Below are 5,000 nucleotides of genomic sequence, written 5' to 3' on the forward strand. Positions count from 1 at the left end.
GCATTTGAGATTTTACAGGTTTGCTACCAGTAGCCGTTAAAGTGTCTGAAATGGGGACACTTTTTTCAAACGGTCACAAAATCTTCTCTACTTCGAGTTTTTAGCTGAATTTTTTTGTGCATGCCAACAAAAATAGAAGGATCATGCCTACAAAATTTGGGGCCAAAAATCCTTATAAAAAAATTTTAAAAATTCCCGAACCGCAAAAAGTTTCGAAAATCGTGAAAAATAGAAAACGAGTCATCTTCCAACGAAACTTCACGTGAAGGCTTAGGGGACCATTGTATGAATTTACAAGCCATAAAAATGGCATTGGCACGGCAGAAATTTGAAGATGTGCCTAAACCCACCAGGGCCCAGCGTGTGCCGATGGTGCTCGAGGCAACCGCCCGCACCAAGGCCCAGCGTGTGCCGATGGTGGTCGAGGCAACCGCCCGCACCAGGGCCGATAGTGTGCCGATGGTGCTCGAGGCAACCTGTCGCACCAGGGCCCAGCGTGTGCCGATGGTGATCGAGGTAACCTGCCGCACCAGGGCCCAGCGTGTGCCGATGGTGGTCGAGGCAAGTTCCCGCACCAGCGCCCAGCGTGTGCCGATGGTGCTCGAGGCAACCGACCGCACCAGGGCCCAGCGTGTGCCGATGGTGCTCGAGGCAACCTGCCGCACCAGGGCCCAGCGTCTGCCGATGGTGCTCGAGGCAACCTGCCGCACCAGGGCCCAGCGTCTGCCGATGGTGCTCGAGGCAAGCGCCCGCACCAGGGCCCAGCGTGTGCCGATGGTGGTCGAGGCAAGCGCCCGCACCAGGGCCCAGCGTGTGCCGATGGTGCTCGAGGCAACCTGCCGCACCAGGGCCCAGCGTGTGCCGATGGTGCTCGAGGCAACCGACCGCACCAGGGCCGAGCGTGTGCCGATGGTGGTCGAGGCAAGCGCCCGCACCAGGGCCCAGCGTGTGCCGATGGTGGTCGAGGCAACCTGCCGCACCAGGGCCCAGCGTGTGCCGATGGTGCTCGAGGCAACCGACCGCACCAGGGCCGAGCGTGTGCCGATGGTGCTCGAGGCAAGCGCCCGCACCAGGGCCCAGCGTGTGCCGATGGTGCTCGAGGCAACCTGCCGCACCAGGGCCCAGCGTGTGCCGATGGTGCTCGAGGCAACCTGCCGCACCAGGGCCCAGCGTGTGCCGATGGTGGTCGAGGCAAGCGCCCGCACCAGGGCCCAGCGTGTGCCGATGGTGGTCGAGGCAAGCGCCCGCACCAGGGCCCAGCGTGTGCCGATGGTGGTCGAGCCAGGAGCCCGCACCAAGGGCCGGCTTGTGTCGATGGTGTTCGGGGCAACCGCCCGTACCAGGGCCCAGCGTGTGCCGATGGTGCTGGGGGCAAGCGCCCGCCCCAGGGCCCAGCGTGTGCCGATGGTTATCGGGGCAACCGGCCGCACCAGGGCCCAGGGTCTCCCGATGGTGCTCGAGGCAACCGCCCGCACCAAGGCTCAGCATGTGCCGATTGTGATCGAGGCAACAACCCACACCAGGGCCCAGCTTGTGCCGATGGCGGTCGAGGCAAGTGCCCGTACCGAAGGGCAGCCTATGCCGATGATGGTCGATGCATGTGCCATCACCATGCGTCATCATGTGCCATTGATGGTCGAGGCCTTGGCCGAAGTTCGATTTTGAGCCACGGTGCCCATGCTTGGCTCCAGCATGTGCTGGTGCCGCATTTTTTTCACTCGGGACAGCATCGCCGGAGCATCGCCGGAGCATCGCCGGAGTACCGCCGGAGAACCTGACCGGCGGCATTGGGGTTCCGGCGATTGGGAGGGGGGCCGGGGGGGTGTGCGCACATGATGTGCGATGGGTGCTGGTACTTGGCCTTGTGTTGGCCCCCTATCCCTCATCAAACCTCTGAGAATTCACACCCCCTTAAAGAGCATTTGAGATTTTACAGGTTTGCTACCAGTAGCCGTTAAAGTGTCTGAAATGGGGACACTTTTTTCAAACGGTCACAAAATCTTCTCTACTTCGAGTTTTTAGCTGAATTTTTTTGTGCATGCCAACAAAAATAGAAGGATCATGCCTACAAAATTTGGGGCCAAAAATCCTTATAAAAAAATTTTAAAAATTCCCGAACCGCAAAAAGTTTCGAAAATCGTGAAAAATAGAAAACGAGTCATCTTCCAACGAAACTTCACGTGAAGGCTTAGGGGACCATTGTATGAATTTACAAGCCATAAAAATGGCATTGGCACGGCAGAAATTTGAAGATGTGCCTAAACCCACCAGGGCCCAGCGTGTGCCGATGGTGCTCGAGGCAACCGCCCGCACCAGGGCCCAGCGTGTGCCGATGGTGGTCGAGGCAACCGCCCGCACCAGGGCCGATAGTGTGCCGATGGTGCTCGAGGCAACCTGTCGCACCAGGGCCCAGCGTGTGCCGATGGTGATCGAGGTAACCTGCCGCACCAGGGCCCAGCGTGTGCCGATGGTGGTCGAGGCAAGTTCCCGCACCAGCGCCCAGCGTGTGCCGATGGTGCTCGAGGCAACCGACCGCACCAGGGCCCAGCGTGTGCCGATGGTGCTCGAGGCAACCTGCCGCACCAGGGCCCAGCGTCTGCCGATGGTGCTCGAGGCAACCTGCCGCACCAGGGCCCAGCGTCTGCCGATGGTGCTCGAGGCAAGCGCCCGCACCAGGGCCCAGCGTGTGCCGATGGTGGTCGAGGCAAGCGCCCGCACCAGGGCCCAGCGTGTGCCGATGGTGCTCGAGGCAACCTGCCGCACCAGGGCCCAGCGTGTGCCGATGGTGCTCGAGGCAACCGACCGCACCAGGGCCGAGCGTGTGCCGATGGTGGTCGAGGCAAGCGCCCGCACCAGGGCCCAGCGTGTGCCGATGGTGGTCGAGGCAACCTGCCGCACCAGGGCCCAGCGTGTGCCGATGGTGCTCGAGGCAACCGACCGCACCAGGGCCGAGCGTGTGCCGATGGTGCTCGAGGCAAGCGCCCGCACCAGGGCCCAGCGTGTGCCGATGGTGCTCGAGGCAACCTGCCGCACCAGGGCCCAGCGTGTGCCGATGGTGCTCGAGGCAACCTGCCGCACCAGGGCCCAGCGTGTGCCGATGGTGGTCGAGGCAAGCGCCCGCACCAGGGCCCAGCGTGTGCCGATGGTGGTCGAGGCAAGCGCCCGCACCAGGGCCCAGCGTGTGCCGATGGTGGTCGAGGCAACCGCCCGCACCAGGGCCCAGCGTGTGCCGATGGTGGTCGAGGCAACCTGCCGCACCAGGGCGGAGCGTGTGCCGATGGTGGTCGAGGCAAGCGCCCGCACCAGGGCCCAGCGTGTGCCGATGGTGGTCGAGGCAACCTGCCGCACCAGGGCGGAGCGTGTGCCGATGGTGGTCGAGGCTGCCGATGGTGGTCGAGGCAACGTGCCGCACCAGGGCCCAGCGTGTGCCGATGGTGCTCGAGGCAACCGACCGCACCAGGGCCGAGCGTGTGCCGATGGTGCTCGAGGCAAGCTGCCGCACCAGGGCCCAGCGTGTGCCGATGGTGGTCGAGGCAACCGCCCGCACCAGGGCCCAGCGTGTGCCGATGGTGATCGAGGCAACCGACCGCACCAGGGCCCAGCGTGTGCCGATGGTGCTCGAGGCAACCTGCCGCACCAGGGCCCAGCGTGTGCCGATGGTCGTCGAGGGAACCTGCCGCACCAGGGCCCAGCGTGTGCCGATGGTGGTCGAGGCAAGCGCCCGCACCAGGGCCCAGCGTGTGCCGATGGTGCTCGAGGCAACCGACCGCACCAGGGCCCAGCGTGTGCCGATGGTGCTCGAGGCAACCTGCCGCACCAGGGCCCAGCGTGTGCCGATGGTGGTCGAGGCAAGCGCCCGCACCAGGGCCCAGCGTGTGCCGATGGTGGTCGAGGCAAGCGCCCGCACCAGGGCCCAGCGTGTGCCGATGGTGCACCAGGGCCCAGCGTGTGCCGATGGTGCTCGAGGCAACCGACCGCACCAGGGCCCAGCGTGTGCCGATGGTGGTCGAGGCAAGCGGCCGCACCAGGGCCCAGCGTGTGCCGATGGTGGTCGAGGCAAGCGCCCGCACCAGGGCCCAGCGTGTGCCGATGGTGGTCGAGGCAAGCGCCCGCACCAGGGCCCAACGTGTGCCGATGGTGCTGGGGGCAACCGCCCGCACCAGGGCCCAGCGTGTGCCGATGGTGATCGAGGCAACCGCCCGCCCCAGGGCCCAGCGTGTGCCGATGGTGGTCGAGGCAAGCGCCCGCACCAGTGCCCAGCGTGTGCCGATGGTGGTCGAGGCAAGCGCCCGCACCAGGGCCCAGCTTTTGCCGATGGTGATCGAGGCAACCGGCCGCTCCAGGGCCCAGCGTGTGCCGATGGTTATCGGGGCAACCGGCCGCACCAGGGCCCAGGGTCTGCCGATGGTGCTCGAGGCAACCGCCCGCACCAAGGCTCAGCATGTGCCGCTGGTGATCGAGGCAACAACCCACACCAGGGCCCAGCTTGTGCCGATGGCGGTCGAGGCAAGTGCCCGTACCGAAGGGCAGCCTATGCCGATGATGGTCGATGCATGTGCCATCACCATGCGTCATCATGTGCCATTGATGGTCGAGGCCTTGGCCGAAGTTCGATTTTGAGCCACGGTGCCCATGCTTGGCTCCAGCATGTGCTGGTGCCGCATTTTTTTCACTCGGGACAGCATCGCCGGAGCATCGCCGGAGCATCGCCGGAGTACCGCCGGAGAACCTGACCGGCGGCATTGGGGTTCCGGCGATTGGGAGGGGGGCCGGGGGGGTGTGCGCACATGACGTGCGATGGGTGCTGGTGCTTGGCCCTTGTGTTGGCCCCCTATCCCTCATCAAACCTCTGAGAACTCACACCCCCTTAAAGAGCGTTTGAGATTTTACAGGTTTGCTGCCAGTAGCCGTTGAAGTGTCTGAAACGGGGACACTTTTTTCAAACGGTCGCGAAATCTTCTCCGGTTCGAGTTTTTAGCTGAATTTTTTTGTGCATGCCA

The sequence above is a fragment of the Durio zibethinus genome, unplaced genomic scaffold (assembly GCF_047325235.1).
Source record: "Durio zibethinus cultivar Kanyao isolate XHJ-2024 unplaced genomic scaffold, ASM4732523v1 HiC_scaffold_3, whole genome shotgun sequence".
NCBI classification, from domain to species: Eukaryota; Viridiplantae; Streptophyta; class Magnoliopsida; order Malvales; family Malvaceae; genus Durio; species Durio zibethinus.